The sequence below is a fragment of the Schistocerca gregaria genome, chromosome 4 (genome assembly GCF_023897955.1).
Source record: "Schistocerca gregaria isolate iqSchGreg1 chromosome 4, iqSchGreg1.2, whole genome shotgun sequence".
Classification (NCBI taxonomy): domain Eukaryota; kingdom Metazoa; phylum Arthropoda; class Insecta; order Orthoptera; family Acrididae; genus Schistocerca; species Schistocerca gregaria.
The window spans coordinates 53,350,456-53,376,515 of record NC_064923.1 but is presented as its reverse complement, the minus strand read 5'-3'; positions in this window follow the sequence as shown (position 1 = coordinate 53,376,515).

Sequence of the window (26,060 nt, the reverse complement as noted above, 5' to 3'; positions counted from 1 at the left end):
CGACAGCAGTGGTGTGTGGACAGTATTAGCAATGTCCAGAAGAGAGTGCTACGATAGCAGTGGCGTGTGAACAGTATTAGCACTGTCCAGCAGAGAGTGGTACGATAGTAGTTTCATGTGGACAGTATTAGCACTGTCCTGCAGAAAGTGCTACGGTAGCAGTTGTGTGTGGACAGTATTAGCACTATCCAGCAGAGAGTGCTACGATAGGAGTTTCGAGTGGACAGCATTAGCACTGTCTAGCAGAGAGTGCTACGTCACCTGTGGCATGTGGACAGTATTAGTACTGTCCAGCAGAGAGTGCTACGATGTCAGTGGCGTGTGGACAGTATTAGCACACTCCAGCAGGGAGTGGTACGATGGCAATGGCGTGGGGACAGTATTAGCACCGTCCAGCAGAGACTGCTACGATAGCAGTTGCGTGTGGACAGTATTAGCACTGTCCAGCAGAGAGTGCTACGATAGCAGTGGTGTGTGGACAGTATTAGTAATGTCCAGAAGAGAGTGCTACGACAGCAGTGGTGTGTGGACAGTATTAGCACTGTCCAGCAGAGAGTGCTACGATAGCAGTTTCGTGTGGACAGCACTTGCACTGTCCGGCAGATAGTGCTTCGACAGCAGTGGCATATTGACAACATTACCACTGTCCAGCAGAGAGTGCTAAGAGAGCAGTGGCGTGTGGACAGCATTAGCACGCTCCAGCAGAGAGTGCTACGATGGCAGTGGCGTGTGGACAGCATTAGCACACTCCAGCAGAAAGTGCTACGATAGCAGTGGCGTGTGGACAGTATTAACACTGTCCAGCAGAGAGTGGTACAATAGCAGTTTCATGTGGACAGTATTAGCACTGTCCAGCAGAGAGTGCTACGTTAGCAGTTGTGTGTGGACAGTATTAGCACTGTCCAGCGGAGAGTGCTACGATAGCAGTTTCGTGTGGACAGCATTAGCACTGTCGAGCAGAGAGTGCTACGTCACCAATGGCATGTGGACAGTATTAGTACTGTCCAGCAGAGAGTGCTACGACCCAGTGGCGTGTGGACAGCACTAGCATTGTCCACCAGAGAGTGCTACGACAGCAGTGGCGTGTGTTTAGTATTAGCACTGTTCAGCAGGGAGTGCTACGACAGCAGTGGCGGGTGAACAGTAATAGCACTGTCTAGCAGAGAGTGCTATGACAGCAGTGGCGTGTGGACAGTACTATCACTGTCCATCAGAGAGTGCTACTACAGCAGTGGCGTGTGAACAGTATTAGGGCTGTACAGCAGGGAGTGCAACTACAGCAGTAGCGTGTGGACAGTATTAGCACTGTCCAGCAGAGAGTGCTACTACATCAGTGGCGTGTGGACAGTATTAGTACCGTCCAGTAGAGAATGCTATGATGGCAGTGGCGTGTGGACAGTATTAGCACCGTCCAGCAGAGAGTGCTACGAGAGCAATGGCGTGTGGACAGTATTAGCACTGTCCAGCAGAGAGTGATACGATAGCAGTGGTGTGTGGACAGTATTAGCAATGTAAAGAAGAGAGTGCTACAACAGCAGTAGCGTGTGGACAGTATTAGCACTGTCCAGCAGAGAGTGCTACTACATCAGTGGCGTGTGGACAGTATTAGCAATGTCCAGCAGAGAGTGCTACGATAGCAGTGGCGTGTGGACAGTATTAGCACTGTCCATCAGAGAGTGCTACTACAGCAGTGGCGTGTAGACAGTATTAGGGCTGTACAGCAAGGAGTGCTACTACAGCAGTAGCGAGTGGACAGTATTAGCACTGTCCAGCAGAGAGTGCTACTACATCAGTGGCCTGTGGACAGTATTAGCAATGTCCAGCAGAGAGTGCTAAGATGGCAGTGGCTTGTGGACCGCATTCGCACCATCCAGCAGAGAGTGCTACGATGGCAATGGCGTGTCGACAGTATTAGCACCGTCCAGCAGAGAGTGCTACAATAGCAGTGGCGTGTGGAGAGTATTAGCTCTGTCCAGCAGAGAGTGCTACGATAGCAGTGGCCTGTGGAGAGTATTAGCACTGTCCAGAAGAGAGTGCTACGACAACAGTGGCGTGTGAACAATATTAGCACTGTCCAGCAGAGAGAGGTACGATAGCAGTTTCGTGTGGACAGTATTAGCACTGTCCAGCAGAGAGTGCTACGATGGCAGTGGCGTGTGGACAGGATTAGCAATGACCAGAAGAGAGTGCTACGATAGCAGTGGCGTTTGGACACTATTAGCACTGTCCAGCAGAGAGTGGTACGATAGCAGTTTCGTGTGGACAGTATTAGCACTGTCCAGCAGAGAGTGCTACGATAGCAGTTGTGTGTGGGCAGTATTAGCACTGTCCAGCAGGGATTGCTACGATAGCAGTTTCGTGTGGACAGTATTAGCACTGTCGAGCAGAGAGTGCTACTACAGCAGTGGCATGTGGACAGTATTAGGGCTGTACAGCAGGGAGTGCTACTACAGCAGTAGCGTGTGGACAGTATTAGCACCATCCAGCAGAGAATGCTATGATGGCAGTGGCGTGTGGACAGTATTAGCACCGTCCAGCAGAGAGTGCTACGATAGCAGTGGCGTGTGGACAGTATTAGCACTGTCCTGCAGAGAGTGCTACGACAGCAGTGGCGTGTTGACAGCAATACCACTGTCGAGCAGAGAGTGCTATGACAGCAGTGGCCTGTGGACAGCATTAGCACTGTAAAGCAGAGAGTGCTACGACAGCAGTGGTGTGTGGACAGTATTAGCACTGCCCAGCAGAGAGTGCTACGATAGCAGTGGTGTGTGGACAGTATTAGCAATGTAAAGAAGAGAGTGCTACTACAGCAGTAGCGTGTGGACAGTATTAGCACTGTCCAGCAGAGAGTGCTACTACATCAGTGGCGTGTGGACAGTATTAGCACCGTCCAGCAGAGAATGCTATTATGGCAGTGGCGTCTGGACAGTATTAGCACCGTCCAGCAGAGAGTGCTATGATAGCAGTGGCATGTGGACAGTATTAGCACTGTCCAGCAGAGAGTGCTACGATAGCAGTGGCGTGTGGACAGTAATAGCACTGTCCATCAAAGAGTGCTACTGCAGCAGTGGCGTGTGGACAGTATTAGGGCTGTACAGCAAGGAGTGCTACTACAGCAGTGGCGTGTGGACAGTATTAGCAATGTCCAGCAGAGAGTGCTACGATGGCAGTGGCGTGTGGACAGCATTAGCACCATCCAGCAGAGAGTGCTACGATGGCAATGGCGTATGGACAGTATTTGCACCGTCCAGCAGAGAGTGCTACGATAGCAGTGGCGTGTGGAGAGTATTAGCTCTGTCCAGCAGAGAGTGCTACGATAGCAGTTACCTGTGGAGGGTATTAGCACTGTCCAGCAGAGAGTGCTTCGATAGCAGTGGTGTGTGGACAGTATTAGCAATGTCCAGCAGAGAATGCTACAATAGCAGTGGCGTGTGGACAGTATTAGCACTGTCCAGCAGAGAGTGCTATGATAGCAGTTTCGTGTCTAGAGTATTTGCACTGTCCAGCAGAGAGTGCTTCGATAGCAGTGGTGTGTGGACAGTATTAGCAATGTCCAGCAGAGAGTGCTACGATAGCAGTGGTGTGTGGACAGTATTAGCACTGTCCAGCAGAGAGTGCTACGATAGCAGTTTCGTGTCCAGAGTATTAGCACTGTCCAGCAGAGAGTGCTTCGATAGCAGTGGTGTTTGGACAGTATTAGCAATGTGCAGCAGACAGTGCTACGATGGCAGTGGCGTGTGGACAGCATTAGCACACTAAAGCAGAGAGTGGTACGATGGCATTGGTGTGGGGACAGTATTAGCACCGTCCACAAGAGACTGCTACGATAGCAGTGGCGTGTGGGCAGTATTAGCACTGTCCAGCAGAGAGTGCTACTACAGCAGTGGCGTGTGGACAGTATTAGGGCTGTACAGCAGGGAATGCTACTACAGCAGTAGCGTGTGGACAGTATTAGCACTGTCCAGCAGAGAGTGCTACTAAATCAGTGGGATGTGGACAGTATTAGCACTGTCCAGCAGAGAGTGCTACGATAGCAGTTTCGTGTGGAGAGTATTAGCACTGTCCAGCAGAGAGTGCTTCGATAGCAGTGGTGTGTGGACAGTATTAGCAATGTCCAGCAGAGAGTGCTACGATGGCAGTATCGTGTGGACAGTATTAGCACTGTCCAGCAGAGAGTGCTACGATAGCAGTGGTGTGTGGACAGTATTAGCAATGTCCAGAAGAGGGTGCTAAGACAGCAGTGGCGTGTGAACAGTATTAGCTCTGTCCAGCAGAGAGTGGTACGATAGCAGTTTCGTGTGGACAGCACTAGCACTGTCCAGCAGAGAGTGCTACGACAGCAGTGGCGTGTTGACAGCATTACCACTGTAAAGCAGAGAGTGCTATGACAGCAGTGGCCTGTGGACAGCATTAGCACTGTAAAGCAGAGAGTCCTACGACAGCAGTGGTGTGTGGACAGTATTAGCACTGTCCAGCAGGGAGTGCTACGACAGCAGTGGCGTGTGGACAGAATTAGCACTGTCCATCAGAGAGTGCTACTACAGCAGTGGCGTGTGGACAGTATTAGGACTGTCCAGCTGAGAGTGCTACTACAGCAGTAGCGTGTGGACAGTATTAGCACTGTCCAGCAGAGAGTGCTACTACATCAGTGGCGTATGGACAGTATTAGCACTGTCCAGCAGAGAGAGCTAAGATGGCAGTGGCTTGTGGACCGCATTAGCACCATCCAGCAGAGAGTGCTACGATGGCAATGGCGTGTGGACAGTATTAGCACCATCCAGCAGAGAGTGCTACGATAGCAGTGGCGTGTGGAGAGTATTCGCTCTGTCCAGCAGAGAGTGCTACGATAGCAGTGGCCTGTGGAGAGTATTAGCACTGTCCAGAAGAGAGTACTACGACAACAGTGGCGTGTGAACAATATTAGCACTGTCCAGCAGAGAGAGGTACGATAGCAGTTTCGTGTGGACAGTATTAGCACTGTCCAGCAGAGAGTGCTACGATGGCAGTGGCGTGTGGACAGGATTAGCACACTCCAGCAGAGAGTGGTACGATGGCATTGGTGTGGGGACAGTATTAGCACCGTCCAGCAGAGTCTGCTAAGATAGCAGTGGCGTGTGGACAGTATTAGCACTGTCCAGCAGAGAGTGCTACGATAGCAGTGGTGTGTGGACAGTATTAGCAATGTCCAGAAGAGAGGGCTACGACAGCAGTGGCGTGTGAACAGTATTAGCACTGTCCAGCAGAGAGAGGTATGATAGCAGTTTCGTGTGGACAGTATTAGCACTGTCCAGCAGAGAGTACTACGATGGCAATGGCGTGTGGACAGTATTAGCACCGTCCAGCAGAGAGTGCTACGATAGCAGTTTCGTGTGGACAGTATTAGCACTGTCCATCAGTGGCATGTGGACAGTATTAGCACTGTCCAGCAGAGAGTGCTATGACCGCAGTGGCGTGTTGACAGCATTACCACTATCCAGCAGAGAGTGCTATGATAGCAGTGGCCTGTGGACAGCATTAGCACTGTAAAGCAGAGTGTGCTACGACAGCAGTGGTGTGTGGACAGTATTAGCACTGTCCAGCAGGGAGTGCTAAGACAGCAGTGGCGTGTGGACAGTATTAACACTGTCCATCAGAGAGTGCTATGACAGCAGTGGCGTGTGGACAGTATTAGCACTGACATCTTGGATATTCGGTAATCCAGCCGGATGTTCGCGTCGTTCTCGCACGATATTTCAACAGCGTGTCTCGCTGTCTTCTTCAGGTGCCACCTGAGACTAGTCCTTGGGTCGATCGAGTCCAGTATTTATGCCTGGGAGGAGCTGGGCGTTCCCTAATCGGTCCGCGCCGAGTCGAGTGTTCCATCTGTGGTCCGCGCCCGCCAGTCTCGGCTTCAACGGACCCCTCCAGTCGCGGATGTTCCGACTGCCGTCGGCGCCGGTTTTGGCCGTCCTCAACGGTTGTGGTTGTCATTTGAGGTGTGTCAGACCCGATCTGAGATGTTAGGTACTCTATCTCATGACTGTTACTACGGTTTCCACTTCTGTTGCGTGCTGGGCGCTCCCTAATCGGTCCGCGCCGCGTCGTGTGTTCCATCTGAGGTCCGTGCCCGCCAGACGCGGCTACATTGTCCCTCTCTGGTGGCCGGTGTTCCCTCCGCCGTCCGCGCCCGGCCTGGCCGTCTTCTGAAGTCGAGTTCATGACCTGGGGAGTGTCAGATCTGGTCTCTAATGTCCAACACCTTGTCTCACGGTTGTTCGCTCGGTCTCCACTTACATTTCTTGCTGAATCCTGGAGTGTCCTGCGTTGAGTTTTCACAAGCTCAAGCGCAGGATTCCAGGCAGTGCTGATTTGGTATCCCGAGGCACGGTTGATTAGATTGTCTGTGACCTTAATCTCAATTGCTTCTTTAATGACACTGTCCCAATATCTTGAGGTCTGTGTCACAATCTTGGTGTCATTGTAATCCATTGAATGACCAAGTTCCAGACAATGCTCTGCTATGGCTGATTTAGTTGCCTGCCTGAGTCTGGTATGTCTCTGGTGTTCTTTACACCTGATGTCCACAGTTCTGGTGGTCTGGCCAATGTATGACATCCCACACTGGCATGGTATGTTGTAAATACCTGGCTTGCGTAGCCCCAGGTCATCTTTTACAGTCCCCAGCATAGCCCCAATTTTTGTGGGTGGGCAAAATATGCTCCTGATGTCATATTTCTGGAGAATCCTGCTGATCTTGGTAGAGATAGGTCCGGCATATGGCAAGTATGCCATCTTCTTTGCCTCTTCTGGTTCTTCTTTTGGATCCTTTGGCAGGTTGAAGTGCCTTCTGGATATCTCTAGAGGAGTACCCATTCCTGTTGAACACTGATTGTAAGTGTTCTATTTCTGTGGCCAGACTATCAGGATCTGACAGAGTTTGTGCTCTGTGGACCAGTGTTTTGAGCACTCCATTCTTCTGTGCCGGATGGTGGCAACTGCTGGCTTGAAGGTATAAGTCAGTGTGCGTAGGTTTGCGGTACACACTGTGTCCAAATGTGCCATCTCCCTTTCTCTTCACCAGAACATCCAAGAATGGAAGTATTCCATCCTTCTCCATTTCCATTGTGAACTTAATGTTCGGATGGCCAGAGTTCAGATGTAGCAGGAACTCATCTAACTTCCTTCTACCATGGGGCCAGATGACAAAGGTATCATCCACATACCTAAAAAAGCACTTGGGTTGATATCTGGCTGAAGAGAGTGCTTCCTCTTCAAACCTTTCCATAAATAGGTTGGCCACCACTGGTGATAGAGGGCTACCCATCGCCACCCCTTCTGTTTGTTCATAAAATTGACCCCCATATAGGAAGTATGTCGAAGTCAGTACATGCCTGAACAGGTCAAGGAGAGCCCCATCGAACTTCTCTCCAATAAGCTCAAGTGACTCCTTCAGTGGTACACGTGTAAAGAGAGACACCACATCGAAACTAACCATGATGTCTATGTCTGTGATGTGTTGCTGGCCCAGTCGATGTAGGAAATCCTCTGAGTTCCGGATGTGATGTGCACATTTACCCACATGTGGTGTCAACATCTTCTTCAGGTATTTCGCAGTAGGGTAAGTTGCTGCACCAATATTGCTGACAATAGGTCGCAGTGGAACCCCATCCTTGTGAATCTTGGGGAGTCCATAAAGTCTAGGGGGTGTTGGCGCTTTGGGACGCAGCTTCTTGATGACTTGTTCAGGCAGGCCTGTCTCCTTCAACAGAGCCCTGGTCTTTTTGTCCACTTTCTCTGTAGGGTCGCTGGCTATTGACCTGTATGCAGGATCCTCCAGAAGTTGTTGCACCTTTCTGTCATATTCTGTTTTTTGTAGGATGACTGTGGAGTTCCCCTTGTCTGCGGGCAACGCCACAATGCTGTCATCCTCCCAGAGTCGCCTCAGTGCCACCCTTTCATCACCTGAAATGTTGGATTTGGGTGGCCGAAGAGATCCGAAGAGAAACCTGCCGGGCGCTCACCAAGAACAAGCCACACTGGTCCACAGAGCACAAACTCTGTCAGATCCTGATAGTCTGGCCACAGAAATAGAACACTTACAATCAGTGTTCAACAGGAATGGGTACTCCTCTAGAGATATCCAGAAGGCACTTCAACCTGCCAACCGGCCAAAGGATCCAGAAGAAGAACCAGAAGAGGCAAAGAAGATGGCATACTTGCTATATGCCGGACCTATCTCTACCAAGATCAGCAGGATTCTCCAGAAATATGACATCAGGAGCATATTTTGCCCACCCACAAAAATTGGGGCTATGCTGGGGACTGTAAAAGATGACCTGGGGCTACGCAAGCCAGGTATTTACAACATACCATGCCAGTGTGGGATGTCATACATTGGCCAGACCACCAGAACTGTGGACATCAGGTGTAAAGAACACCAGAGACATACCAGACTCAGGCAGGCAACTAAATCAGCCATAGCAGAGCATTGTCTGGAACTTGGTCATTCAATGGATTACAATGACACCAAGATTGTGACACAGACCTCAAGATATTGGGACAGTGTCATTAAAGAAGCAATTGAGATTAAGGTCACAGACAATCTAATCAACCGTGCCTCGGGATACCAAATCAGCACTGCCTGGAATCCTGCGCTTGAGCTTGTGAAAACTCAACGCAGGACACTCCAGGATTCAGCAAGAAATGTAAGTGGAGACCGAGCGAACAACCGTGAGACAAGGTGTTGGACATTAGAGACCAGATCTGACACTCCCCAGGTCATGAACTCGACTTCAGAAGACGGCCAGGCCGGGCGCGGACGGCGGAGGGAACACCGGCCACCAGAGAGGGACAATGTAGCCGCGTCTGGCGGGCACGGACCTGAGATGGAACACACGACGCGGCGCGGACCGATTAGGGAGCGCCCAGCACGCAACAGAAGTGGAAACCGTAGTAATAGTCATGAGATAGAGTACCTAACATCTCAGATCGGGTCTGACACACCTCAAATGACAACCACAACCGTTGAGGACGGCCAAAACCGGCGCCGACGGCAGTCGGAACATCCGCGACTGGAGGGGTCCGTTGAAGCCGAGTCTGGCGGGCGCGGACCACAGATGGAACACTCGACTCGGCGCGGACCGATTAGGGAACGCCCATCTCCTCCCAGGCATAAATACTGGACTCGATCGACCCAAGGACTAGTCTCAGGTAGCACCTGAAGAAGACAGCGAGGCACGCTGTTGAAATATCGTGCGAGAACGACGCGAACATCTGGCTCGATTCCCGAATATCCAAGATGTCAACAGATCGCCGGAAAAGCATGAAGCATTAGTATTAGCACTGTCCATCAGAGAGTGCTACTACAGCAGTTACGTGTGGACAGTATTAGGACTGTCCAGCAGAGAGTGCTACTACAGCAGTAGCGTGTGGACAGTATTAGCACTGTCCAGCAGAGAGTGCTACTACATCAGTGGCGTGTGGACAGTATTAGCACCGTCCAGCAGAGAGTGCTACGATGGCAGTGGCGTGTGGACAGTATTAGCACCGTCCAGCAGAGATTGCTACGATAGCAGTGGCGTGTGGAGAGTATTAGCACTGTCCAGCAGAGAGTGCTACGACAGCAGTGGCGTGTGGACAGTATTAGCACCGTCCAGCAGAGAGTGCTACGATAGCAGTGGCGTGTGGACAGTATTAGCACTGTCGAGGAGAGAGTGCTAGATAGCAGTGGCGTGTGGAGAGTATTAGCACTGTCCAGGAGAGAGTGCTACGATAGCAGTGGCGTGTGGACAGTATTAGCACTGTCCAGCAGAGAGTGCTACTATAGCAGTGGCGTGTGGACAGTATTAGCACTGTCCAGCAGAGAGTGCTACGATAGCAGTGGCGTGTGGACAGTATTAGCACTGTCCATCAGAGAGTGCTACTACAGCAGTGGCGTGTGGACATTATTAGCACTGTCCAGCTGAGAGTGCTACTACAGCAGTGGCGTGTGGACAGTATTAGCACTGTCCAGCAGAGAGTGCTACTACATCAGTGGCGTGTGGACAGTATTAGCACCGTCCAGCAGAGAGTGCTACGATGGCAGTGGCGTGTGGACAGTATTAGCACCGTCCAGCAGAGATTGCTACGATAGCAGTGGCGTGTGGAGAGTATTAGCACTGTCCAGCAGAGAGTGCTACGACAGCAGTGGCGTGTGGACAGTATTAGCACCGTCCAGCAGAGAGTGCTACGATAGCAGTGGCGTGTGGACAGTATTAGCACTGTCGAGGAGAGAGTGCTAGATAGCAGTGGCGTGTGGAGAGTATTAGCACTGTCCAGGAGAGAGTGCTACGATAGCAGTGGCGTGTGGACAGTATTAGCACTGTCCAGCAGAGAGTGCTACTATAGCAGTGGCGTGTGGACAGTATTAGCACTGTCCAGCAGAGAGTGCTACGATAGCAGTGGCGTGTGGACAGTATTAGCACTGTCCATCAGAGAGTGCTACTACAGCAGTGGCGTGTGGACAGTAATAGCACTGTCCATCAGAGAGTGCTACTGCAGCAGTGGCGTGTGGACAGTATTAGGGCTGTACAGCAAGGAGTGCTACTACAGCAGTGGCGTGTGGACAGTATTAGCAATGTCCAGCAGAGAGTGCTACGATGGCAGTGGCGTGTGGACAGCATTAGCACCATCCAGCAGAGAGTGCTACGATGGCAATGGCGTATGGACAGTATTTGCACCGTCCAGCAGAGAGTGCTACGATAGCAGTGGCGTGTGGAGAGTATTAGCTCTGTCCAGCAGAGAGTGCTACGATAGCAGTTACCTGTGGAGGGTATTAGCACTGTCCAGCAGAGAGTGCTTCGATAGCAGTGGTGTGTGGACAGTATTAGCAATGTCCAGCAGAGAATGCTACAATAGCAGTGGCGTGTGGACAGTATTAGCACTGTCCAGCAGAGAGTGCTATGATAGCAGTTTCGTGTCTAGAGTATTTGCACTGTCCAGCAGAGAGTGCTTCGATAGCAGTGGTGTGTGGACAGTATTAGCAATGTCCAGCAGAGAGTGCTACGATAGCAGTGGTGTGTGGACAGTATTAGCACTGTCCAGCAGAGAGTGCTACGATAGCAGTTTCGTGTCCAGAGTATTAGCACTGTCCAGCAGAGAGTGCTTCGATAGCAGTGGTGTTTGGACAGTATTAGCAATGTGCAGCAGACAGTGCTACGATGGCAGTGGCGTGTGGACAGCATTAGCACACTAAAGCAGAGAGTGGTACGATGGCATTGGTGTGGGGACAGTATTAGCACCGTCCACAAGAGACTGCTACGATAGCAGTGGCGTGTGGGCAGTATTAGCACTGTCCAGCAGAGAGTGCTACTACAGCAGTGGCGTGTGGACAGTATTAGGGCTGTACAGCAGGGAATGCTACTACAGCAGTAGCGTGTGGACAGTATTAGCACTGTCCAGCAGAGAGTGCTACTAAATCAGTGGGATGTGGACAGTATTAGCACTGTCCAGCAGAGAGTGCTACGATAGCAGTTTCGTGTGGAGAGTATTAGCACTGTCCAGCAGAGAGTGCTTCGATAGCAGTGGTGTGTGGACAGTATTAGCAATGTCCAGCAGAGAGTGCTACGATGGCAGTATCGTGTGGACAGTATTAGCACTGTCCAGCAGAGAGTGCTACGATAGCAGTGGTGTGTGGACAGTATTAGCAATGTCCAGAAGAGGGTGCTACGACAGCAGTGGCGTGTGAACAGTATTAGCTCTGTCCAGCAGAGAGTGGTACGATAGCAGTTTCGTGTGGACAGCACTAGCACTGTCCAGCAGAGAGTGCTACGACAGCAGTGGCGTGTTGACAGCATTACCACTGTAAAGCAGAGAGTGCTATGACAGCAGTGGCCTGTGGACAGCATTAGCACTGTAAAGCAGAGAGTCCTACGACAGCAGTGGTGTGTGGACAGTATTAGCACTGTCCAGCAGGGAGTGCTACGACAGCAGTGGCGTGTGGACAGAATTAGCACTGTCCATCAGAGAGTGCTACTACAGCAGTGGCGTGTGGACAGTATTAGGACTGTCCAGCTGAGAGTGCTACTACAGCAGTAGCGTGTGGACAGTATTAGCACTGTCCAGCAGAGAGTGCTACTACATCAGTGGCGTATGGACAGTATTAGCACTGTCCAGCAGAGAGAGCTAAGATGGCAGTGGCTTGTGGACCGCATTAGCACCATCCAGCAGAGAGTGCTACGATGGCAATGGCGTGTGGACAGTATTAGCACCATCCAGCAGAGAGTGCTACGATAGCAGTGGCGTGTGGAGAGTATTCGCTCTGTCCAGCAGAGAGTGCTACGATAGCAGTGGCCTGTGGAGAGTATTAGCACTGTCCAGAAGAGAGTACTACGACAACAGTGGCGTGTGAACAATATTAGCACTGTCCAGCAGAGAGAGGTACGATAGCAGTTTCGTGTGGACAGTATTAGCACTGTCCAGCAGAGAGTGCTACGATGGCAGTGGCGTGTGGACAGGATTAGCACACTCCAGCAGAGAGTGGTACGATGGCATTGGTGTGGGGACAGTATTAGCACCGTCCAGCAGAGTCTGCTAAGATAGCAGTGGCGTGTGGACAGTATTAGCACTGTCCAGCAGAGAGTGCTACGATAGCAGTGGTGTGTGGACAGTATTAGCAATGTCCAGAAGAGAGGGCTACGACAGCAGTGGCGTGTGAACAGTATTAGCACTGTCCAGCAGAGAGAGGTATGATAGCAGTTTCGTGTGGACAGTATTAGCACTGTCCAGCAGAGAGTACTACGATGGCAATGGCGTGTGGACAGTATTAGCACCGTCCAGCAGAGAGTGCTACGATAGCAGTTTCGTGTGGACAGTATTAGCACTGTCCATCAGTGGCATGTGGACAGTATTAGCACTGTCCAGCAGAGAGTGCTATGACCGCAGTGGCGTGTTGACAGCATTACCACTATCCAGCAGAGAGTGCTATGATAGCAGTGGCCTGTGGACAGCATTAGCACTGTAAAGCAGAGTGTGCTACGACAGCAGTGGTGTGTGGACAGTATTAGCACTGTCCAGCAGGGAGTGCTAAGACAGCAGTGGCGTGTGGACAGTATTAACACTGTCCATCAGAGAGTGCTATGACAGCAGTGGCGTGTGGACAGTATTAGCACTGACATCTTGGATATTCGGTAATCCAGCCGGATGTTCGCGTCGTTCTCGCACGATATTTCAACAGCGTGTCTCGCTGTCTTCTTCAGGTGCCACCTGAGACTAGTCCTTGGGTCGATCGAGTCCAGTATTTATGCCTGGGAGGAGCTGGGCGTTCCCTAATCGGTCCGCGCCGAGTCGAGTGTTCCATCTGTGGTCCGCGCCCGCCAGTCTCGGCTTCAACGGACCCCTCCAGTCGCGGATGTTCCGACTGCCGTCGGCGCCGGTTTTGGCCGTCCTCAACGGTTGTGGTTGTCATTTGAGGTGTGTCAGACCCGATCTGAGATGTTAGGTACTCTATCTCATGACTGTTACTACGGTTTCCACTTCTGTTGCGTGCTGGGCGCTCCCTAATCGGTCCGCGCCGCGTCGTGTGTTCCATCTGAGGTCCGTGCCCGCCAGACGCGGCTACATTGTCCCTCTCTGGTGGCCGGTGTTCCCTCCGCCGTCCGCGCCCGGCCTGGCCGTCTTCTGAAGTCGAGTTCATGACCTGGGGAGTGTCAGATCTGGTCTCTAATGTCCAACACCTTGTCTCACGGTTGTTCGCTCGGTCTCCACTTACATTTCTTGCTGAATCCTGGAGTGTCCTGCGTTGAGTTTTCACAAGCTCAAGCGCAGGATTCCAGGCAGTGCTGATTTGGTATCCCGAGGCACGGTTGATTAGATTGTCTGTGACCTTAATCTCAATTGCTTCTTTAATGACACTGTCCCAATATCTTGAGGTCTGTGTCACAATCTTGGTGTCATTGTAATCCATTGAATGACCAAGTTCCAGACAATGCTCTGCTATGGCTGATTTAGTTGCCTGCCTGAGTCTGGTATGTCTCTGGTGTTCTTTACACCTGATGTCCACAGTTCTGGTGGTCTGGCCAATGTATGACATCCCACACTGGCATGGTATGTTGTAAATACCTGGCTTGCGTAGCCCCAGGTCATCTTTTACAGTCCCCAGCATAGCCCCAATTTTTGTGGGTGGGCAAAATATGCTCCTGATGTCATATTTCTGGAGAATCCTGCTGATCTTGGTAGAGATAGGTCCGGCATATGGCAAGTATGCCATCTTCTTTGCCTCTTCTGGTTCTTCTTTTGGATCCTTTGGCAGGTTGAAGTGCCTTCTGGATATCTCTAGAGGAGTACCCATTCCTGTTGAACACTGATTGTAAGTGTTCTATTTCTGTGGCCAGACTATCAGGATCTGACAGAGTTTGTGCTCTGTGGACCAGTGTTTTGAGCACTCCATTCTTCTGTGCCGGATGGTGGCAACTGCTGGCTTGAAGGTATAAGTCAGTGTGCGTAGGTTTGCGGTACACACTGTGTCCAAATGTGCCATCTCCCTTTCTCTTCACCAGAACATCCAAGAATGGAAGTATTCCATCCTTCTCCATTTCCATTGTGAACTTAATGTTCGGATGGCCAGAGTTCAGATGTAGCAGGAACTCATCTAACTTCCTTCTACCATGGGGCCAGATGACAAAGGTATCATCCACATACCTAAAAAAGCACTTGGGTTGATATCTGGCTGAAGAGAGTGCTTCCTCTTCAAACCTTTCCATAAATAGGTTGGCCACCACTGGTGATAGAGGGCTACCCATCGCCACCCCTTCTGTTTGTTCATAAAATTGACCCCCATATAGGAAGTATGTCGAAGTCAGTACATGCCTGAACAGGTCAAGGAGAGCCCCATCGAACTTCTCTCCAATAAGCTCAAGTGACTCCTTCAGTGGTACACGTGTAAAGAGAGACACCACATCGAAACTAACCATGATGTCTATGTCTGTGATGTGTTGCTGGCCCAGTCGATGTAGGAAATCCTCTGAGTTCCGGATGTGATGTGCACATTTACCCACATGTGGTGTCAACATCTTCTTCAGGTATTTCGCAGTAGGGTAAGTTGCTGCACCAATATTGCTGACAATAGGTCGCAGTGGAACCCCATCCTTGTGAATCTTGGGGAGTCCATAAAGTCTAGGGGGTGTTGGCGCTTTGGGACGCAGCTTCTTGATGACTTGTTCAGGCAGGCCTGTCTCCTTCAACAGAGCCCTGGTCTTTTTGTCCACTTTCTCTGTAGGGTCGCTGGCTATTGACCTGTATGCAGGATCCTCCAGAAGTTGTTGCACCTTTCTGTCATATTCTGTTTTTTGTAGGATGACTGTGGAGTTCCCCTTGTCTGCGGGCAACGCCACAATGCTGTCATCCTCCCAGAGTCGCCTCAGTGCCACCCTTTCATCACCTGAAATGTTGGATTTGGGTGGCCGAAGAGATCCGAAGAGAAACCTGCCGGGCGCTCACCAAGAACAAGCCACACTGGTCCACAGAGCACAAACTCTGTCAGATCCTGATAGTCTGGCCACAGAAATAGAACACTTACAATCAGTGTTCAACAGGAATGGGTACTCCTCTAGAGATATCCAGAAGGCACTTCAACCTGCCAACCGGCCAAAGGATCCAGAAGAAGAACCAGAAGAGGCAAAGAAGATGGCATACTTGCTATATGCCGGACCTATCTCTACCAAGATCAGCAGGATTCTCCAGAAATATGACATCAGGAGCATATTTTGCCCACCCACAAAAATTGGGGCTATGCTGGGGACTGTAAAAGATGACCTGGGGCTACGCAAGCCAGGTATTTACAACATACCATGCCAGTGTGGGATGTCATACATTGGCCAGACCACCAGAACTGTGGACATCAGGTGTAAAGAACACCAGAGACATACCAGACTCAGGCAGGCAACTAAATCAGCCATAGCAGAGCATTGTCTGGAACTTGGTCATTCAATGGATTACAATGACACCAAGATTGTGACACAGACCTCAAGATATTGGGACAGTGTCATTAAAGAAGCAATTGAGATTAAGGTCACAGACAATCTAATCAACCGTGCCTCGGGATACCAAATCAGCACTGCCTGGAATCCTGCGCTTGAGCTTGTGAAAACTCAACGCAGGACACTCCAGGATTCAGCAAGAAATGTAAGTGGAGACCGAGCGAACAACCGTGAGACAAGGTGTTGGACATTAGAGACCAGATCTGACACTCCCCAGGTCATGAACTCGACTTCAGAAGACGGCCAGGCCGGGCGCGGACGGCGGAGGGAACACCGGCCACCAGAGAGGGACAATGTAGCCGCGTCTGGCGGGCACGGACCTGAGATGGAACACACGACGCGGCGCGGACCGATTAGGGAGCGCCCAGCACGCAACAGAAGTGGAAACCGTAGTAATAGTCATGAGATAGAGTACCTAACATCTCAGATCGGGTCTGACACACCTCAAATGACAACCACAACCGTTGAGGACGGCCAAAACCGGCGCCGACGGCAGTCGGAACATCCGCGACTGGAGGGGTCCGTTGAAGCCGAGTCTGGCGGGCGCGGACCACAGATGGAACACTCGACTCGGCGCGGACCGATTAGGGAACGCCCATCTCCTCCCAGGCATAAATACTGGACTCGATCGACCCAAGGACTAGTCTCAGGTAGCACCTGAAGAAGACAGCGAGGCACGCTGTTGAAATATCGTGCGAGAACGACGCGAACATCTGGCTCGATTCCCGAATATCCAAGATGTCAACAGATCGCCGGAAAAGCATGAAGCATTAGTATTAGCACTGTCCATCAGAGAGTGCTACTACAGCAGTTACGTGTGGACAGTATTAGGACTGTCCAGCAGAGAGTGCTACTACAGCAGTAGCGTGTGGACAGTATTAGCACTGTCCAGCAGAGAGTGCTACTACATCAGTGGCGTGTGGACAGTATTAGCACCGTCCAGCAGAGAGTGCTACGATGGCAGTGGCGTGTGGACAGTATTAGCACCGTCCAGCAGAGATTGCTACGATAGCAGTGGCGTGTGGAGAGTATTAGCACTGTCCAGCAGAGAGTGCTACGACAGCAGTGGCGTGTGGACAGTATTAGCACCGTCCAGCAGAGAGTGCTACGATAGCAGTGGCGTGTGGACAGTATTAGCACTGTCGAGGAGAGAGTGCTAGATAGCAGTGGCGTGTGGAGAGTATTAGCACTGTCCAGGAGAGAGTGCTACGATAGCAGTGGCGTGTGGACAGTATTAGCACTGTCCAGCAGAGAGTGCTACTATAGCAGTGGCGTGTGGACAGTATTAGCACTGTCCAGCAGAGAGTGCTACGATAGCAGTGGCGTGTGGACAGTATTAGCACTGTCCATCAGAGAGTGCTACTACAGCAGTGGCGTGTGGACATTATTAGCACTGTCCAGCTGAGAGTGCTACTACAGCAGTGGCGTGTGGACAGTATTAGCACTGTCCAGCAGAGAGTGCTACTACATCAGTGGCGTGTGGACAGTATTAGCACCGTCCAGCAGAGAGTGCTACTATAACAGTGGTGTGTGATACGTATCAACTGCTGGTATGAACACTGTCTACAGCGAAGAAGGTTATTGTTTTCATGTCGGCCATTGCTTGCGGTAGTTTTTCTAAATACAAGTTTAGTATTGTCATTTTTGTTATTAGTATTAATAACTATTAGTGTGGTTCTGCTTGAATTTTTGTTTAGCATTCCGAGAACGGAGCGTCGTTTAGGCGCCCTATACGAGACGAGTGGGCAGGACCTCACATATTGTACAGCTAAATACTCTGTCATATACCGCTGACCAGTTAATTATATAGGAAATAGAAAATAATTTACAAAACGCTGTATATATATTGCGCCAAAATGAAAAAAATTTAGAACCAGAATCTCAATACAGTTATCTAGGATGTGATATTAATTTCGACTCTGACGAAGTCATTGAGAAGAAGGTTAATAAATATCTGCAGATAAATTGGAAGAACTTTTGGAAGAAAACGAAATATAAAACATAAATCAAATTCTATAAAGTTATGGCTAAATCTACTCTTGTATACGGTGCGAAATTGTGGGCAGAAAAAAAAGAAAAATCACTTATAGTGGAAGCAGATGTGAAATTCACGAGATATGTATAAAGTTATGATGAAATAGATAGAATAAAGACTGAAACAATAACATCATATTTAAAAACCTTTTCAGTGACTACAACAGCTGATCCTGGGGAGGAGATAATAATGATCACCAACGTCGCAACAGCTTCGCATTGGCGGTACATAATTTTGACGAACTCTATTAATGCGTCACCTGCTCCAACATTTTCCAGAGCTGTCCACGGTAAAATCAACATAGGACAATAATTTAGAAATCTGCCTCGTACAGCATTCTGAATCCGGCATCGGAGTGCCCGCGAGTACGCTACATTTTGTTGGTGGCGAGGGATCAGCGTGCGAGACACCTTGTGACTGGAGTGCGGCCTTCGCTGGGGTCCGGGGCCTGGCCGGGCAGTGCCTTGGCGTGATGTTGCGTGCCGCGCCTCTCCTTGGCGTGCACCGCAGATATTGATTGCCCGAGGCGGCCCCTTAGCCGTCGCCTGCCCCGCCACGCACACCTGGCAGGCACCACCGCGCGGCTTACCTGCGGCGCGGGTAGCGCTCCGCTGTTGCGTAGGGGCAGCGCCGGATACACTCAACACTGTCGAAGGCTTAAAACGGAGGTCACTACTGGCTGAACTAAACAAATTAAGTACACCCTAAGCACAAATGGTCAAGGAACGTCTATGACGTGTCGGTTCGATTGCCAGGAACAATGTGAAGTTCTTATATGCAGCACTCAGAGATTTTAATTTACGTGTTACGATGTCACTGAGGTCGTCGATAGCTCACCACGTGTTTAGCGTACGAGTACGTAAAGCTTCGGAAGTGTTTGCCGGAGAGTCGATATCATGAGGTGGCCGAGGAGAATCTGGGTCGATGGGCGCATATCCGGTGAACGAGGAGGAGAGGAAAGTAATGGTAACCTCCATATTCGAAGAACTTTAGCCCATTTCTTACGGAATGTGGTAAGTTTCTTATTCCTGCCTGTGGATTCGTCAGTAGCTGAACCAATACCTAAGGCCTTACAACCTCCCTGCTGTATTAGGTTAGCGTTGAGAGTGACCTCAAAGTGTAGAAACCGTGATAGCTCAGCAGGTCTAATGTCCACAGAACTACCACAATTCCATTATAATTAATTTCACTAACATGACACGAATTGAGACTATAAGAATGAATTCAATGACGGTATAATGATGTGAAAGGGTATGGTGTTGGAGATGTTACAATCTTCTGAAGACTGGTCTAAAGCACCTCTCCACGCTATTCTATACTCTGCGAGCCGCCTCATGTCTGCATAACCATTAGAACGTGGATTCATTGGAACCTACACTGATTCCTAATACAATTTCTTACCACTAAACTCCCTTCCACTACCAAACTGAAAGTTTCTTCATACCGCTGTATGTACCATTTCAACCAATCACTTCTTTTAGTCAAATAGTGCAATAAAATCATTTTTTGCACAGTTACTTTCAGTACCTCCAATTATTTAATCTATCAATCCACTCTTCAGTACCTTTCTGTAGAGCCACAGCTCATAAGCTTCTAAGTGTATCAGCCACATTTCACTGCCACACAATGCTACACGCCAGACAAATAAATACCTGGATGAGATTATCACTTTGCAGCGGAGTGTGCGCTGATATGAACTTCCTGGCAGATTAAAACTGTGTGCGTGACCGAGACTCGAACGCGGTACCTTTGACTTTCGCGGGCAATTGCAAGTAGGAGACGAGGTACTGGCGGAAGTAAAGCTGTGGGGACGGGCGTGAGTCGTGGTTGGGTAGCTCAGATTGTAGAGCACTTACCCGTTAAAAGCAAAGGTGCCGATTTCGAGTCTTGGTCCGGCACACAGTTTTAATCAGCCAGAAAATTAAATAAATACCTGAAGAATAGGCTTCCACATACTACAATTTGTGTTCTGTGTTTACAAATTTATATTTTCCATCTTTCTGTAGCCATTCTGCATTCTACATCGGACGTCGTCAGTTAGTTTGTTGCCAAAAAAAAGTAAAACTCCTCAGCTACTTTTAGTGTCTCGCCCTCAGAAATGCTAAACATCCATGTGCTGAACATGCTGTGACTCATCTCAGTTTCTTCAGACGTAACAGGAAAAAACGCAAAAAAACCCAGGGTCAATGAAAGGCGTAAAGGCTCATTAAGGTATCCCAGTGGCATATTTATACCACACAGTCATTTGTCAGCTCTGCCACTCGTCACAGCAATGAAGTATATTCGGCTGACCTCTGATAAATATGTAGCTCATACTGTAAGCCACACTTAAGCAGCGCTCGCCAGAAAAATCACTTAAGTATGCAGGCGTTCACATACCTGCTATTGAAGCCTGAGTGTTTGTGATCCCCGAACAAGAACGTCGATAGAATGCTTGTGTAATGACACCGCCGCAGTCACATCCACGCACGCTAATTTCTTTCTGCATCAACATTATGGACGAAGCATTATACACCACTACAACTATGCGGACAAGACGCCGTTCATCTCACACTGTTGTGTCACCGTGTTTTTCAGCAGCTGCTTGTAGCGGCGTATTACTCTCTTCTGCTCACGATTCCAGACACACAGTACTGTCCTTTCAGTACCTCCCAGAAAAATTATTGCCGTAGAACCATAATTGTACCCCGTTCCGACTAAATCATACTGCTAACACTGCGCCATTTGCTGTTAATATGGCGTACTGATCCTTGTTCACTCGGTTCCATTTCGTTTGAAGATTGTTTGAGCACTAATTCCTGTTATACTGTAATGGCTGCTACCTGGCCACTTCTCTGAAAGATGACTGGGTGTTTGTGTTGTCCTCATCATTTCAATTTCATTCATGAAAGTGTGAGATTGGGCTGAGAAAAGGTTGGGAATTCGTACGGGCGCTGATAACCGCGCAGCTGAGCGCCCCACAAACCAAAACATCATCATCAACAACACTTCTCTGAAGAAAAATGCGTCATTCCTGATACCAGATACATCGAATTAAATTCCGTTGTGTCTTTTCTAGTATACTTACCTATACGTTAGCCCCCATAAGAAGTTAATCGTCGAATCAAATGAAGCCAAAACAGAGTTAAAAACAAGACTTTCCCGTAGTGACTGGCAATCGTCAATTTGAAATATTTTACTAGGAAAGTTGTTACATAAATTGATGATGATTCGCTAATGCACTGACATATGTTTGAAATTCTGTAACGAGTGACCCGTTAATGACAGTTGCAGTGTTAACGTCTGTTTCCCAAGTTATTTCCATGGAAGAGATAACTTTTATATTTTCTTTTAGTTGTCGTTGACACTTGTCAGGTATTCGATGAATACCTTTGTATGTGTAACAGCTGCAAACAAGTTTGATCATGCTGTATTTGCCAGCTGGTTAAACTGAATATTTACTTGCATTTATAAATTCCTTACGAATATCATCAAATGAAAAAGTGGCCCAACAGTACACTGAAAGGCACAATTGAGAATATGATCAGTACACTGTTTCAGTACATTGATTGTCCTTGATCTAAGCACAGGCACAAGTTGAGCACACAAATATATGCAGTGTTACACAGCTTCGTACTCGGATTGCAGCAGTATATCTAGAAAATGCGGTTAATTGGTTGCCAATAAGTAAATGGACTTAATATCTGAATCAGTCTATGGAATAGTTTCCTATCGTCGTTTGCTTGCACGTTCCTAGCGCGCCTGAGGGCATCGAAATATTAAGTGAAATTCAGAGTAATAACTGTAGTACTGCCCTGAATACAATTTGTTGGTGCTGTTTACATTGTGCTCCGCATCCCACATATTTTAAGAAAACACCATGTTCAATAAAACATCGACCAAAGTTAAGACATTTAATACTTGTTTTGCCAGAAACATGTTCAACTCATCCACAACGTTACAGAAGATTGATATAATTTAGAAATAGCTTCAAAACAGTATAACACTCATGAACGTTGAGACTTCGTCCCAAAGTCAGTGACGGTTTATTGTATGCATTCATGAAAAATATAGCTTGAACGTGTGTTACAATGCAAGTGTGCATAGCAGCAGATTCCATCCAAACTATGGGATTAACCAGAAAATTAAAACAGTACTAACAGAAATTAACAGCACTAAACGAAATTAACATAAGAAATCGTGTCGCAATACTGTAATTTCGTAAATACATCAAGAACAAAATTTTACAGGTGGGTATTTGTATATAGCACAACATATACCCCAAATTACAATGAATATGGACACAATTATACTATAGCTTATTTTTCATAACAGTAAATATGTGTTTTTCATCGGGTAATGCGGTGCAAATACGTATTAGCAAAGCAGTTTGGTCAAGTGTGATTGCGTCTGTACGGTGTTTTCACGTCTGTTCCAAAAGAAGTTAGTCTCTCTGAGTATCGCAGCGAAGTACTGTCGCACCTACGAGATTAGTTTAGTATGCCTTATGTTTCGAATTCGATTATAGTATGTCAGTCACCTAACAGCTCACCCTCTAACCTTGGAACCACAGAGGGATAACTGGCATTTCAAACCATGGTCTTGCTAGTGAGTCACTATCACCGTTTCGTAGGTATACACACGTAACCCATTTCGCTGTGATTTATTCTTCTTAAAAAAAACGCTGCACACTTAATTTCAATGAAGATCGGTAAGAGTCTATTTATTCATACAAGTGTTGCTTTTAACATTTTATGTGACCCGTTTCTGAGGTAGCACTATTGACTTGGATTGGTACGTCTCTGTGGAAAGCTACGCAAAACACATATTCCGGAAAATGGTTTCAGTATGGTGTTTGTTCACGTCATTCTCCTGAAGGATAGTGCTCCCTAAAATAATATTTCTTTGCCATCTATTTTGTACTATTTTGTACTCTTTAGTTACAAGAAATCTACTTTTAAAAACTACCGTTGTAAAATGTTCTCTTGCATTCCAGAATTAGCAGGCATGTACTCAGAATCTGACCTCTTCTTCTTTGCTTTAGAGCCATTTGAACCACGGATTTACTTTCAAAATATTTTCTTAAAGATTTTACTCTATTTACTAGCGATTAATCAAGAACATTAACACATTTAATAACACTATGTAAGCGTGGAAGTAGTTGCCAGTGGGTAACTGATGAAAGCAAATTTCGTTCAACAAATGGAAATTTTATTCCTAAATACCCTTTCTTTTTTAAAACAGATTTAAACATTATAATCAAAAAGAACCCTCCAAACAAGAAGTAACAATTTATTCAGAGGCAGAAATAACATTTTTTTCTGACGGTAGGAGCTTTCGGTCTGAGAACCTTGCCGCTCCCTTTTAACACGGCCGTAGTCACGACCGCTCACAAAAACCTCCGAAAGACTACACTGGTGCAAATCTGCAATACACCAGATTACTTTAAACTAAAAATTTTCACATCTCACACAAACACATACACTATTCACCCCGTAGGAGAGATGGCAATGGTACAAAATACTCACATTTAAAAAAAAAATACTTGCCAGCGAAAGTGCAACTTGTTTTTAAAAGAAAACTCTTACGGTGCAAGGGTGGCAACTTTATATACTAAAATGACCATTTAAATTAAATGAAATGCAGTCTTACATAAAATGTACAAACAAGCTCTACATTACACATATCCCGCCTCTCAAGATGATAGGCAAGATAAAATACTATTTCAGGAATTCGGCCTTTACACCTTAAGCAATAAATTCGTTAACACCGAATCCGACAAACATGACAGAGGCAGCGATTAACGTATGGCAGTCCGACAGACATTCAGACAGACACTAACTGCCTAACAAATGCGGACGAGAGACAGACGAGCAGGCTGGGGACGAGAGACTGAACAAGAAAACAAGTAGTATTTAACAAGTAAATGGAACAACATATCACGAATCACTTCTAATAAACTGCGATGTCTGACGAAGACCTGGCGCAGCACTCCGAACTCTCTCTCGAACCGTCCGCTGCCAGCCGCTTCAACGGATGCAGGAAGACGCGCCAATCTCGCGTCTCACGGCGTCGGATCTCGCCCCGGCCAGACTGATGTCGTGGGTTGACTCCTGTTGCTCTCGTGTCGGCCGCGAAGCCACTATCCCTCACTATACGGCGGGGCCCACTAGACTGACGTGGCGACCTCACATGCGCCGACGCTCAAAACGGACAAGTCATCGTGTGTCCCAGTGCGTGACCGACCAATCGATCCAACAGCCAATGACAATTGCCTGAGGAGACTGGAGCAGACTTGCGGCCTAACACATACTAGCACTCCGGACGACAGACAGACACTGACTGACCCGGCTGACCAACTGAGCAGACTCACTCCGACTGACCAAATCCCCTTGGCGAGCTCGTAGCGTCCCTTAAAAGCACGTGAAGAGGCAACCTTTCCCCTTTCCCACCAGAAGGAGACACCAAAATTGCGATTGCCACAGCGGCGCCACAGCCAGAAACGGAGGGCGACTGATTCACACAAAGCGCTGCGGCACGCTCTTCAAAACAACAATTTTTACAACGGCTCATCATTAGTAACTATATTGCTGGAAGAACAAACGTCTTGTTGCATGTCGTGACTTATTTTATCTTAGAACTGAGAACAGTGTACGGAATATTTGAAAATAACTATATTAAAAGATCGACATTCCACATGAGCCTCACTAAATCTCTTGAGATGTCGTCCAGAACACGACGTCTTTACGGGATACCTGCCATTCACTTATTGCTATGTTCAAAGAGGAGAATTTCACTTGTAGCTAGCTGAGGCTATGCGGATCGCTAATGGCTCCCCTGGATCTGTTCCACGGCAAGCAAGCGAGAGCGCAGAAATTGCCGGCACTTGTCTGTCAACCCGGCACAGTAGACGGCCGGAGTTTAATATCGCGTATCCTCTTCACACCCTCTACGTGCACACTCGGGGGCGTCGGCCGCGCTCCTCACGATTCTCGAGGACACTCGGAATTGAGAACACGCTGCTTGTGTCGGCTGTCCGCGTCTGTGAAGCGCGACATGCTGCCCTGACGATGCAGACTTTGCCCCGAATCACATTTCAGGTTATTCGAGGTTCATATTCTCTAGGATTTGCACCGTTTATTTTCTCCTTCCTTACAGTCTTATGTTCTAGCTTCGTTGTTTCAGACTCATCATACGCAGTTCGACGTCAATATCTTATTAATGTTTCTTGCCGAAAGCTTTCATTGCCTACGACTCTCCGCTTCCGATGTCTCGCTTGCTTGAACAATACGGTGTAATACTACGTTGTTTATTATGCTTTGTATTCCTCATTGATAATGTTACGTAGCCCTATTCTTATGTCTACTGCTGTCCACCAACAGTATGGCATGAAACTCAATCTTTTAAGCAAACTTAGGAAACGTAATAGTGAAACAACGTACTCATAAAGTATTTAACCTTAATCAGTTTTGTTTATTGCAACAATCTGGCGGATATTACGAAGTGTAATCCATCATAAGTGTAGTGGGTAGGTATACTTGGAAAACACCGAGTGAACGATATGATTCCAGTTAGTCATCATGGTCAGGTAGAGATTCCGAAATCAGATATTGAATTGTAAGGCGTACCCACTTTCAGATTTCGATCGAGGTCACAATTTGGTAATGATAAAGGCCAGTTTGAAGTTTAAGGGCATAGTCAGACAAAACCAGTGCTCAAAGAAGTACGATACGGAAGTAGTAATGAATAAACGCATACGATTGAAGTTCTCTGAGGCCGTGGATACTGAGACGATGAATAGCTCGGTACCCACTTCAACAGGAGAGGTTGGACATCTCTAGAAACGGCAACCACGGAAGTTGGAAAGAAAACCGTTGGTACAAAAATGATAATTGCTAGGAAACCATGGGTGACAGAAGAAATACTTCAGGTTGATCAAGGAAAGAAGGAAGTACAAAAATGCTGAGTGAATTTAGGAATAAAGAAGTACAAGTGTCTTAGGAATGAACTAAACATGAAGCGCAGGAAAACTAAGGCGAAATAACCATAGAAAA